The following is a 14495-nucleotide window of genomic DNA, read 5'->3' as shown; positions in this document are numbered from 1 at the left end:
GCTCTTTCGCGTTAAGGCATGATCTCTTTTTCTTTTCTCTTGTCCATCGGCTGCGGAACACTATTCCTTGCGCCACTGTGAAGCATTTGCCAAGGGTGAGAGGTAGCTCGGAGTAGCATTCAGATCTGCCGGCGACTGTCTTTGCTCCTTTACTAGCAGAGCTCCCTTGCATCTGTCCGCGGGAGAAATGCAGGATTGGGCAACTTCGTGCAACACGCGGAACCTGGCCAACAAACGGCGCAGCTGTGCACTCACTCCAGCTTGAGCACGAAATGAGCCTGCATCAAGGCACACGCATGTGGACAGACAATCGTTTGTAGACACACATGCTTCCATGCACACAGTCGTCCAAGTACAGGGACGTATCTGCACGTACCCTCCAAAAGAATATCCTCGTGCAGCCACGTATGCGTGATGCAGTACGCCAACCATCAACGCTCACCTGTTTACCCTCAAGCATGTCATCACGTTTCTCGTACGTCTTTCTGTGCATAGATGGGAGTGGGGGCGCTTGCGGATATGTGCTTGTGTGTGGCCAGGCGTTTGCTTAAGCATCAGTGTGGAAAATTAGGTGCTTTTCTCTAGCTGCTTTCGCGTGCACGAGGTGGTGGGTGTGCCTACCTGGGAGCTTGTGGAAAGGTTTCTGCTTGGTTTTCAGTGGGGAATCGTGTGTGTTCACGTGGACAAACAGAAGGCGAAGTAACTAGGTTCCAGCTCAGAAAACGCAAGTTTTCCGATGCACTCTCTTTCTCTCCTTATATGGATTCCTGTATAGAAACCGCTAAGCCTGGGATCGGCAAGTAAGCTACCACGAAGCATGCCGTACGGAGAAAATACCCACAGATCCTCGCTCGCCTGTGGACAAACAATCGTTTGTAGACACACATGCTTTCAAGCACACGGTCGTCCAAGTACAGCTGCGGGGTGCGCGGCCCCTCGGGCAGGGTGCTCCCGGTCTCTTGGCCGCAGGCTGGGGCTGGCAGACGGGTTTACGTGCTTTGGCCTGCTTTTTTGCCAGTGCCGCCTTCTCGGTGCCGTGAAGAAAATCCCGCGCGGTTGTTTCCGCTCGCTGCTCAGGAGATTCCGCGTCTGGGGCCGTGGACTGAGGAAGAACGTTTGCGAGTTGGAGGACGCTACAAGATATTCCCCGTGGAAGCCGGAGAAGAGGCAAATGGGCTGCCAGTGGAGCTGTGTTCCGTGCAGTCTTCAGTTTAGGACGTTCAGTTTGTCCTTCCAGAAAAGGAGCAGTCATTGGTAGGCCTGGGAGAGGCCATTAAGTGCGTGATCAGAATTGAAGCCAGATTGCACTCGACGTTGCTGCTGTCGGTCTTGGCTTTCAGTGGTTTCCCCACGTCTGCCTAGTGTTTGGGAGCGCGGAGGGGGCGTTTTTTCTTCCCCAAGGAGAGGCTGTGCTTAAAAAAGAATTTGTTTCCTCAGAGAAGTGCAAGTCCGTGTGTGTAAGCCAGCCAAAATCCGCAGCCTAGTCAAGTTCCGAGTGTGCGTCTGTCAGACGGCCGCTTGACGTTGCCGAGTTCCCAGCTGTGCAGTTGTACTGGCGAAGGGCAATGCAGGACGGAAGGGTTTTTTCTGCTGCGGGGACCCAGCCGCCCCCCTTTTCAGCGGAAAGCAGGGGAGCGCGGTTTATTGTTCCCTTCGCAACGCGGCTGCTGGCGCGGGAGGGCTGGGGGGCTGGAGGGGCGGAGCGCTGGTTGGCTGCCTAGGCACGTCAGTCGCCACTCTGTCCGCCTATCAGGTTGCCAGAGGGGCGGGCGTTGAGGTCTCCGTACTGCGCATGCCCGACTCGCGAGCGCTGCTAGGCGGCGAGAGAGGTGATTGACGTGTCCTAGGCAGCCAACCGGGACGCGGCAAGGGGCGGGTGCTGCGGTCTCGCTACCGCGCATGCCCAAAGCACGAACGCCTGGCGGGAGCGGAGCGGCGAAAGAGGCGGCAGGTGAGTGCGGCCGCGGCGGGGGTGACCGTGCCGGTGGAACGGGGGGCGGGGGCGGGATTTGCCGGCGCGGCGCGGAGGCGTTCGTCTCCGGTTCCCCCCCGCCGAGCTGGCGAAGCTGGCGGGAGGCGTGTGACCCTGCGAGCAGGTGCGCTGAAGGCTGGCGGTCTGGAGCCGTGTCTCCCTCCGGTGCAGCGCCCGTGCCCGGTCCGGCGGTCCCTCCGGGAGCGGCGCAGCCCCCGTTAGTCGGGGGGACGTTGAAAAGCAGAGCTGGTGGCGTTGGCGAGTGGGGCGCCGCTTCGGCGGGAGCTCGGGGCGAGGCGCGGCGGGTTCTGTGTCCTGTGGGCGCGGCTTTCGCGCCGCGGCTGTCTGTGTGCTAGACGCCCTCAGTCCTAAGGAGATGTATCTTTTAGGATTCGTTCTACAAGTCAAAGAGAGGAGCCGAATATGTGCTGAATGTTATAGTTAGAACTGATATTCTGTGAAGAAGTGAAGTGGTCTGAAAAAAAGACACATTTCTTAAAAGCTAGTGCAGAATTGTGTATCTTCACATGAATCGACTCAAACGTCCCCCCCGTAAATAAAACCCAACTCCCCCCAGAAACAACAGAGAAGAAACGAGCTAGCAGAGCTCCTGTGACAAAAGGAGGTCAGTATTTTTCCCTCAGTTTTTTCCTTATCTGAAGAAATCAAAGAGAATTTTAGATCGTATTTTTTCCGTCTAAATCAAGTGTTGGCGTAGACTTTTGTGTTCAGATAATCAACATTGTCTGTAAAGAATTGTTTAACCAAAACAAGCAGAAACCAAAACCAGGTTCAGACCTGTAAGAAGCATAGAATAATTTCGTTTGTAAGAGACCATCTAGGGGGGTCATCTTGTTGAATTGCCTTCACAATGAGATCAGGTCACTGAATGCCTTGTCTACTGAAATTCTGAATATCTCCAAGGTTGGGGATTCCATGGGCTCCCCGGGAAGCTGGTGCTTAACCATTTGTGTCACCAAACATGCTAGAAAAATACCTCACTAGTTAGCTTTGTTTTACCATGAGAAGCTTTTGTTCTCTTCATAGGTGTTGCAACCATCATTATTGTGGGTGATGAAGGAGCTTCTGGGGTGGCTGGGATAGCACATTCATCCCAGCATGTTCTGATTGGAGAACCTTCAGGAAATTATAATGGGACTGCTCTTATTAGGTGAGTACATCACTCATTTGTCCGAAACAGCTCTGTTTCAAAAGCTGTGAGGCTCCACATTTGGCAAGAATTAATTGAATGCTGCATTTCATTATCACTTCTAAAATCATAAGTATTTTTAAAATTAAATGCTTGTTTTTTAAGAAGGGCAGAACATACTACGTAGGTGTCTTTTCAGTATTGCTGAGGAGCTTTAGATATGTCTTGCAATTATTTACAACATAGATTCATTAAAGGAAAGAGGATTCTAATCAAAGGAATAGGGGAAGGCAGTCAATTATATTTGAAGATGCTTTGTGCTTTTCAGGATTCAGTTCAGGATTGGTGCTTGAGCTGAAATTCGCTACATTGTTACGATGATCAGCATAACCAAAGCAGCACTGGGTCTTAGTTGAAACAAGATGCAATTCTTTCACTGCATTCAGTCAGCTGAAAACAAGATGAAGAAATCACAATGTTACCATACCTTCTAACAGAATTGGAGAAAAAGTATTACAACACTTTCCCTTAGTGAAACAGCAAATAGAAGCAAGAAAACAGATTCTCATGCTGCCCTGAGAATCCCAACAGACAAAGGGATGCTTGGTGCAGCACCAGTCTAGAACATGTACTAGATCATGGTATAGACAATTTCTTGCCATGCTTCAGTTCACCGACAATGTCATGAGTAGGATTAGCCTCTAGGTTTTTAGACAAGCAGCACACAGAACATTTCTCAAGTGATCTCATAGTACTATTCTCGTATCTTTCTGCCTTCAAAACCAAATTACCTCTGGGTGCTACCCGTAAGTCCCATTTCCCTTCTGTTTTGCATGTCTATTTCCTGAAAAGCAGAAAGACAGCTCAGTTTTCAGCTGCCAACTTTGGGCTGTATGCACAAAGAAACTATAAAGTGCTCTGGGTAAAAATACAGCTCAAGGTGCCTCCCAACACGGGGAAGTAAATCAGAACTGCAGACACGTTATTGCTCTGAAGAGGTTATGGTAAAGATCTTAATAGTGACTTAATAGATTAAAATTCAAGCTTCGCAGTGCTGGTAACATTTCTTCCGTGCACAACAATATCTATGCTTTATATCTCTGGATTTGGTATCAAATATTAAAGGTAGAAGATTAAATCTGTGTTTGCATTCTGCAGCCTGACACGTGGCCCAGGGATTTTTGGTGAAATCATAATATATTGGAATATAACACCCCGTCATCACACAGAATTTATTGAGACGTCGGGGACCTTGACAATGCGAGACAGGCAGCGTGCAGCAGTGGTTCTAATACAGGTACAAGAGATTTTACACCAGTAGCTATTTCAGGTTCTTCCTTTTATCTAGCCAGCATCTTGATTAGAAATTAGTTATACCTCTCTACCTGGAAATGGTTAATTGGTTCTTCTCCCTAGGCTGTCGATGATAACCGTCCTGAGGAGAAGCATTACTACACATTTGAATTAACTGGAATCAGTGATGGAGGACTCATAAATGAATCTAGCAGCACAGCAAATATTACCATGGCCGCCAGTGATTTTCCATACGGAGAGTTTACATTTTCACGAGAAATATTGCTGACAACAGAAGAAGAAAAATGGGTATATGGTTAAAATTCCTTCTTACGTAAAATATCGATAGATATCAGTATTGTCGGTAGATTTATACTTAACTTTAGGAAAAAAAAAAAAAAGGCAGAGATTTATTCTGCATTTATCATAGCATAGTCCATCTGAGGCTTTTGGTGTTTTTAATACTCTGAGAAAGATGCCTGTCTGTTAAATTATGTGCATTCTGCACTTACTGCAGCAAATTGTCACCTGGCAGAACCGTTGAGAAGGTGCCTATAGAACAGTCTCAGAATGGTAACAGAAAAGCAAAGCCATTTTTTAAAGCAAATGTCCTCTCTCCCTCAGGTTAACATCACTGTTTTGCGTTCAAGGGGATCCTATGGCAAAGTGCGTCTTTGCTTCCAGAGAATAAATGGGACTGCAGAGGAGGGAGTTGATTTCACCCCCACAGTAAGGGAACTGTTATTTGAACCACATGAGGAGAGTAGAATGATTTCGGTTGAAATTCATGAGGACGACTTTCCTGAAGGTCCTGAAGACTTTTCAGTGATGATTACCAAAGTGGAACTCCAAGGAAGGTCAAGATAAAATTAATTATAAGATAAAATTAATTAAAAGCAGGAGATCAAACTGTATTTGGAATCTGATCTACCTGCATAAAGGCACGGCTGGATTTCAGGTGTTTTACTGTAAAATTTCATATGGCAGCTATAATAGTAATAATAATACAAATTGGATGTATGGCAATCCAAATTCTTTCAACATTAATTTTAAGATTTTGCTGATTAAGATTTATTAAAGCTGAAAGTCCATCCATTACATAGAAGTTGTCAAATCACATGAAACTCAAAGAAGAAGATAAAATGTGAAAGAAAAAGCGAAAGATCCACATTTCTGTGAAAAAACTGCCAGTTTTGCAGATACAGTTTGAAAAAGTGTGACCAAAAATCTTCAGTGGTAACTGTCAGAAAATAAAAGTATTTGTGGTAATTGAAAATTGTCATACTTGCATTACAATACTTTTGCAAGATTTTTTTTTAATGTAATATTCCTTTTTATGTTCTTGCAAGTGGATTTGATTTCACCGTAAAGGAAAATGATCTACAGATAGATCAACCCCCAGTAATAGGAAATATCTCCACAGTACGAGTCACTATAGCAAAAAGTGATAATGCAGAAGGCATCATAGAATTTGATCCACAGTATATCCTTCTACAGGGTAAGTTTACCAGAGGTTTTCACTATGGTTTAGAGGATAAGCCTGTGGCTCTCTCACAAATTTTGAAATAAAATAACTTTTTTTCCCAATTTTTCTTGAAGTGCAAGAGGATGCTGGATTAATCATGATTCCTGTTGTGAGAAAGCGTGGAACGTATGGCGATGTAACAGCCGATTTCCTTTCTCGAAGTATTTCTGCACTTCCGAACGTTGACTACATCATCCATAATGATTCTGTCATTTTTTATCGTGGCCAGAACCAGACTTTTATCTATATCTCTATCACAGATGATGAAGAAAGGTAATTATTTTTTTCAGATATTTATTCACTAATCTACTTCTGAGAAACCGTTTTTTAGCACGTGCAGTATGCCTGTCAGCAGAGTTTGAATTGAAAAGCAAATTTCTGCAGCCCTGAAATATTTAAAGGGAGGGAAAAGCAGCTATTATTGGAGTTTCATAGTGCCTGTTAAATTTTATGCAAACAACTACATTCTTTTTACCTAGATTATCAGAAAGTTTGGGTGTTAATAGTACTGCTGTGAATAATAAAATATTTTGCTGATTGTTTGTTTTTTTTTTTAAATTTAGCACATGTGGAAAATAAAACAATATTTTTATTTCAGATATTACCATTCTCTGCAAATGGGGGGAATCTTCTGCTGTATGCTTACAGAGATGACTTCTGTATATCTTTAAACAGATCCAGCTGGACGCATGGTTGAATGACAAATCATAATTTTAATTTTTTGTTCTTGTGTGTCTCAGAAGGTCTTTTTTTCTGTTTTTTTTTCCATGCAGCGAATTTGCAGAGCAATTTGAAATCCAGCTGATGGGGGCCACTGGTGGAGCAGCCCTTGGGCTCCATCTACTGAGCCAGGTCACCATTGCCAAAAGCGACTCCCCCCAGGGCATCATCTGATTTCTCAGCCAAAGTCAAATTACTCTTCCCAGCCCCGATACACCGACAACAGTGTCGCTGGTGCTGGAAAGGACAGGAAAATTGTTTGGGGAGACACAGGTGGGCCCTGGTTCTCAAAAACGGAATGTTTTCCAGTGACAAGGCCAAAAATCTTCTTTTTTGCCGTCAGAGGCTTCCTTGTGACTGATTTCTAATGGGATAGTTGCAGCTTTTCATTAAGCGTGAATTCTGTATAGTTGCAGAAGAACAGAAAATATTGTTACTTTTTTGATCTTCTCTTTGTCCTCCTGCTTTTCTCCTTTTATTATGGTCTGGTGTACTTTATTTTGAACTATCTCCCAATCCCTTTGAAAATATAGTTAATTTCATGCACCACCGCTAATTTAATTGAACTCAGTTGAATTACTTCCTGAAGCTGGTCAATTTATTTTTATTTTCAGTAAATTGTTTACTATGAGGCCTCTAGACTTTTTTTTAGTCTGTACGTATCACTGCCAAAGTGAAAGTATAAATATGAACCAAGATAAGGCTTCCACAGTCTGGGCAAATGATTGGAAAATTGGCATTAAAGGCCATGAGCTACTGCTCTCCTCATGTGAAAATTGCCGTGGTCGTCTTTGACTTTTCCTAGAAGTCATTGAAGAAAACTGAAAAACAATTAAGTGTCAAAATAATCATTTTAAGATGCTGAATAGGACCCCTTCAAAACCAATCTAATTTGTGGGAAATTTTGAAAATATTCTAGCTTTTAATCAGCCTGAGGAAGTGTGAATCGTGATTTGAGGCATTAAAAACTTCTATTGTAGAAAATATTTGTCGTTTTCAGTCTTGATATCACACTTCCCAGGGAATGTTTCTGGTCAGGATACTTATTTGGTGAGCTTTTCAAAACAACTTGTGAAAGGAAGAGAAAAGTAAACTGGCCTGTGCATTTCCTGTTACGTGCTACAGAAACCTCAGTTTATTTTCTCTTCTGTAACTAATATCTAGAATTTAATAAAATGGCATTGTGGCTAACTAGCACTTCAGAATTTCTATTTTTAATGTTTATTTTTCTCCAAAGGATTATCTATTTTCCCACATGTAATCAATTATTAATATGTTGTGTTCTGTAAAAAGAGCACATATTTAAATGTAGCTTGTTAGCAGATGCAAGAATTTTTATGTCGCTTGTGTTACTCTGTCACTTCCCCCAAGGATATCTTGGTGTAAAAATAGAAATAATGTCAAGCAATTGTTCAGAGATTCCGTATAGTTTTACGTAGGTGTCGAGAAGATATACAAAGGTAATCTTTGCATTCACAGTACTGCTAGAAGAACAACACACCACTTTGTGAGATAGTCTATGTGCTTCTTTCTATGCATACTTAAACAAATTTTTATTTTACCCATTTAAACCCAACCTATTCCGTATGCAATCTATACTGAACCATGAATGTGAAAGTTTCTGACTCTGTGGGTGATATTGCCTTCATTTTGTGAATTTTCTAAATAAATTTCAGGTTTACTGGGAAATACGTCGTGAATCTGACATCACAGGTGACTTTCTTAGGACAGAGGGATCTGTTGTCATTGCTGACCAGGAGAGCACAGCTGAGATAATCATCTACCTGTTACCTGACGATGTTCCAGCACTGGATGAGAACTATGTGGTACAGCTGATTTCAGTAGAAGGTGGAGCAGATTTAGACCAAGAGAAAAGAATTTTGGAAATCAATGTGTTTGCAAATGATGACTCCTATGGAGTGTTCGCCCTGTACTCTGACCAGCAGTCAGTACTCGTAGAGAGGAACCTGGATCGTCGGTATGTTCAGATCAATGTAACTCGGCATGCTGGGGCATTTGGAGAAGCAATTGTTGAGTACCATATCACATCTCATTGTGAAGAAGCACTAATTGAGCCTGAGAATGAGGTGGGATACCTCACAATAAAAGACGGTGCCAGCTTTGGAGTGCAAAGAGTGCCAATAAGCAACCAGGTCTGTATTATCCTTTTAAGTCATGTGGTATCTATTGTTTCCATTTGTGTTCATCACAATACAAATGTGCTGGAATAAGGTACTGAACTCTCAATACTGTCCACTGTCAAGAAGCAGAAAAGAGAGTTTTGGTATAATGAATTTCCTATTTATGGACTAGAAGTGGGTTCAAATATCACATTTTCAGGTAATAACTGCAAAATCACTCTATGCATGTGTTCAAATATCCAGTGTTTCCTTCCATCATTGCTTTGTGTTACTATCAGTTCAATATTTTGTTATTTTATGTATTCAAATATTCTTTCAATTTCTCTTTTGCATTGTAAATAGTGATGTGTTAGTGCTGACTCGTGAAGCAGCAGATAAATTTACCTGCATTTCCCAGTGTTCCCTGGTTGTTTACTATTATTATTATTACAGTCTTCCATCCACGCTTACATCCTTTTACATTTGTCTTGCATCTTATTAACCCTAAGAGTTAAAATCAAGCTGAGGCCCACTATGTTAGTTACAATTCATTAAAATGGCAATACATGCTCTATAAACTCATCTTTCAATTAACTGCTGGTAAATTACAATCACAATATTGCTGTTTTAACTGTGTTTCTTTATAGAAAGATAATCAACAAAACGCTTGACTTGAAAACACTGCTTTTTCATGCAAACAACAAAATCTGCTGATTTTTCTGCCACTTAACTCTTTGAACTGGTGGTTATCGTGTTTTCAGTGGAATTACATTTCCACCATTTTAATTGCATTCTTCCTCTCAAAGGCGTTTATTGTACTGGGCTTGAATTTTACCCTGGAACTGGCTAACGTAAGCCTGGTTGGGACAAGTGCCAAGGATGTGCCTAAAATATTAGGAAAAGCGAAGTCAGCCATTCTGCTTGTTCCTGAGGAAGCTGCCAATTCACAGGTCAGTAGACTGACTGCAGTGTAATTTTCTACCGCAGAAGGAAGGTACGCTTCATTACAAAAGGCAGCCGCTATAAGAATTCAGTTTGCTCCTTAAAGTTTTCATCATTGCAACCAATTTAATGACCGACAAGACTGTTCCAGTTACTACTTGTACTGTATATTGTCTTTTCTCTGAGACAAATTCATATAGAGATGTGTAAATGCAGTTTGAAAAGGTCTCTTCATCTATAAAATGTAAATAGCATAAATATGATGATTTACTTATACTTTTGTTTACATGAAGTGGAAGTTCTGAGACTTAGAGGAAAATAGCTAGTTCTGGACGATGTTATTCCTTTAAGTACAGCAGCCCCAAAGTAGATAAGAGCATGCATGCAGTATCATGTGCAAAAAGAAGTGGAGGTCGTGCTGGGTTTTAATGCAGTTGACAGTACCTTTGACTAATCACTGAGTGGGGAATTTTCCATTTGTCTGCTTTGTATGAGACAGAAAAAATATACTATACCTGTTCCAATATGGTATATGTGCTACAGTTCCCTTTTTATGTGGCAAGCAAAGACAACAGCATGCTGAGTTTTTGTCTCTTAAATTTTATTGAAGTTTTTATGTAATGATTTTAATTCTCTTGACACACTGTTTTGTCTTTCAGTTTGTAATTGAACTTAATTCCAATGGTCTTTCTGTAAACATTGTTTACTACCATACATCCACTTATCATTTTAGAATGTGTGAATTATCTTTTCATTCCCATTTTTTGGTCAAAGAAAGAAAAGTACATCATACTTTCAAGAATGTTTTTGTGAACAATGTAATGTGACAACAACTTACTTTCACTGGATAGACAAATAATACTTTATTTTAGACCTGTGTGTATCTGTATGGTACCACAGCCATTGCATGTGAGCATTAAGGGCAGGTTGGTTTGTTTTCCTTTTGAAAGACAAACACAAAATGCTATAGTCAGTGTTTTCAGTACCAAAATGTCATTCATACTGATTCCTTTTTTTCCCTGATATCTAATTCTCAGAAGTCTTAAGATTTAGAAATGTGGAAGAGTTGTGAAGAAAGTATTTATATATATATATATACACAAACATATATAGACATGTACATACATATATTTATATGCACGTGTAACTACTGTTAAGATGCCTACCTTACAAAATATAGTACTCTTTCATATATGTTATTGTCCACTTTTATTCCATTTTCTATAACAAAAGCCACTGTGTTTCCACAGGTTGGCTTTGAATCTGTGATTTTACGACTTACAGACATTATAGCAGGGACAGGCCAGGCTGTCATCACCAGAAAAGGAGCTTATGGCTCTGTCATCTTGAGCTGGATCTCAGAATACCCAGCAGACCTGATCACCGACTTTGCCTAGTCAGGCAATATTACTCCTCTGTTTGGTGAGTAACAGTCTGAGGAAACAGCTACGAAAGTTGCAGAAGTGATGATACCACCTTTTAGTTATATATACCTCTGTATGCTTTCTCTATTAATAAGGAGTCATTAGATTGAAATGGTATGGTCTAATTTTTAGCTATAAGGGATGTGTTCATTTTATAAGCAAAAAAACCCTTCAACTTCATAGATACATGTCTGGGAGGCAGGCACGATGCTGTGGCCATGAAGGACAGCTTCATATAGGAAAGACCCTTATCCAGTTTTCTTCTTCTTAAATGGAGTGGAATTGTGATTAAAGTCTGTACTTTAGCGCATTCCCAGATAAAAAGAGGATTCCTATTGGATTATTTTGACTTTTGCTCTCTCTCACTCTCTCTTTCCTTCAGGTACTGTTGCATTTTCCTCTGGTGAGCAAAGTAAAGTGATTTCATTTCAGGCCACTCCAAGCCTAAATAAATGTGAGTCATTTGCCATCACTTTAACAGCAGCGCACAGCAATGTGTCTGGTGGGGCTCGCCTGAGGTAAGGATCCTACTTGTATTTTTGAGTCACACCAATGCCATAAGAATTATGACCTGTGTACAGATACAAAACTTATACAAATCCCTGTTGTTATTATTCTAGGCAGCTAGTAACTTGTAGTCCATTCTTTGATAAATTTGTATAGCTTGTCTCAGGTGAGAACAAAGTGATCTAGATCTGACCTGTTCAGAACTGAGGCTTTTATCCAACTCCAGTCTATTTCATAGGTGCCTAGAATAACGGAGACAGTCAAGAAAATGAAGATCAACAGTTTTAGCCGGGAAGCTGAAGACTGAAAGCAACTCTTAACAGTTTTCATTCGTGTCCCTAAAAATCCATATTTAGAAGGTCTTACATAACAAATTATTTATAATAAGAAAAATAAAACAAGAAATGTTCTGAAAATACCTAATTTATATAAAACCTCCTTTTTATTTTTTAAAAAAAACAAAACCATTATGTTTAATGTAGTTTTCCATCTCAGATAAGTTATCTATTCTTCAAGCTATTTTATTTTCATTCATCCTTAGCCATTGATAGCTAGAAGTGGTATAAAAAGAATGGACATGGAGTAACACCACGTATGGAGAAAGGTTTTGGCTTCGCCATGTTACAATTACAGTGGCAAATCTGAAGGAAGTCAGGAGTGAAATGGATGGATAAATCCTGAGATTGAGCCCTTCTCCTGGGCTTGTCTGTCCTGTGGACTGGTGTCCTCAGAGCCCCTATTTACCCTGTGAATCAAATACATTAAGTATGTGAGAATGACCTTTCCTAGAAAACTGAAGATGACATCCCATGGAGGGTAAAGGTGACTTTGAGGAGCTTTGGGCTCCCTTAGTGGTGGAAATGGTCTAGTTTTTTGACCAAAATCACTGTAATTTTAGTGCCATTTGATAGCCTCTAGCACTGAATAATAGATCAGTTCTGTAGACAGGTATAAGACACAAGATTTAACGAAGAGTTTTGCCTCTATGCTTATTTTCTAATAAGAAAGGGATATATTTAATATGAATGAAGTAGAGCTTAAGTTTATATTGATCATAGGGCTCAGATCTGGAAAAAAAATTCCTGTGAGGGGGCAGTTAGTATTTCAAAGCCCCACTGTAAGTTTTAAAATAACTTCCTCTCATTCTCTAGCTTCCTGGCTCTAACTGTAGATCTGTTAGGATCTGTCTATCCCTCAGTTTTCCTTTGAAATGGGAAGTTTGTTCTATAGATACAACTGGTATTACTCGGGCTGGCTGTATTGTAATATATCTTCTTTCATTGTGTCCACAACAGAAAAACATCATACTTTCCTTTGCTTCTCCATTTTCTCAGGAAGACTTTATTTTATTTAAACTTTACTCTGTATCCTGTGCTGATTTGGGTGCATTGCACCTGAGGAGGGCTGTTCGATCCTATTATTACAAAATCATTTTTCAGGCAATCATGTTACATCTTGCTTTGGTATGGTTGCTATTTCTTCCCTCTGCTATTAGACATTTGTTTAATCCGCTTTCTTAGAGCCATCATTGATTGTTCACTGGCAATTATTCTGCTTTAATGTTTTACTTTTCTTCATGCGTCGTATTTCCTCTGTCAACTTTGGTGTCCTTTCTGTTTCAGATCGGGTTTTACAACAGCTGAAATTGAGCCAATGGGGATCTTCTAGTTTGCTCTTAACTCAAGGTCTGTTTCAGTTGAAGAAGGTGTTCGGGCAGTCACACTACATGTCCAAAGATTGTTTGGTTTTCAAAGTAATCTCACTAAATTGACATATCAGACCATTCCAGGAAGTGCCAAACCACTAGAGGACTTTGTAGCCATCTACAATGGAGAGCTTATGTTTTTACATTTTCAGACAAATGCTGTGATAGAAATATCAATAATTGATGACTCTGTCTCTGAAATTGAGGAATTTTTTTTTGTAAATTTGACTTGTGTGGAAATTTTGGATGTTCAACCTGTGAATCTTGCCTGGAGTCCACGTCTGAATCCAGCTTTCAGTGTTGCAACAGTTAATATCCTCGCTAATGATATTCTTCATGGAATACTAAGTTTGGGGCCAGAGTTTATTTATGTTGAAGAAGATGTGAACAACAGTACCCCCAACACAGCGATACTTCGTATCAGAAGGACCAAGGGTTTTACTGGTGATGTTGAAGTAACCATTAAAACCTTTGGGGGAGTGAGTGCACAAAGTGGAGCAGATTCATATCCTTTTGGAAGCGTTTATGGAAGATCCAACTTCACTTGGGCAATGGAAGGGGAAGATTTTGAGGAACAGTCAGTCTCTTTGACTTTGCTGGATGGACAAAGAGAAAGCAGGGTGTCCATAAAGATTTTTGACGATGATGAGCCTGAAGGACAGGAATTGTTTTATGTTTTCCTCTCAAATCCTGAATATGGAGCTCAGATTGTAGAAGGAAAGGATGAATATGGATTTGCTGCTTTTGCAACAGTAATTATTGCAGGTAATATTATTTCCCCGGGAAAATTAATAACAGTAAATAACTATGTTTTCATAGCAATTTTCATGTAAAGATTGGCAATCTATTTGACGATAAGCAGGGTATTCTATTGTGAAATCTTGAGTTTTCCAGAGCAGAAGCAGCATCTAATGTACAAAGCTACTACGCGTCCCTTAGCAACGTAGCTCAAAATACATTTAGAGATTATGCTTATCTCTGTTCTTGCCCTGTTTTACTCGTTAAGGGAAAAGACTAATCTTGAGTAGTTTTTATGTAGCTCCAGTAGCATTGCAGGCATTTTAGATTTTTACTTTTGCCATTTTGTCACTTTTACATACAATGGGGTTTGTGCAAAGTATCAGTCTCTATATTGAC

The sequence above is a fragment of the Nesoenas mayeri genome (genome assembly GCF_963082525.1).
Source record: "Nesoenas mayeri genome assembly, chromosome: 19".
NCBI classification, from domain to species: domain Eukaryota; kingdom Metazoa; phylum Chordata; class Aves; order Columbiformes; family Columbidae; genus Nesoenas; species Nesoenas mayeri.
The sequence above is the reverse complement of the archived record's forward strand: the minus strand, read 5'-3'. Positions refer to the sequence as shown.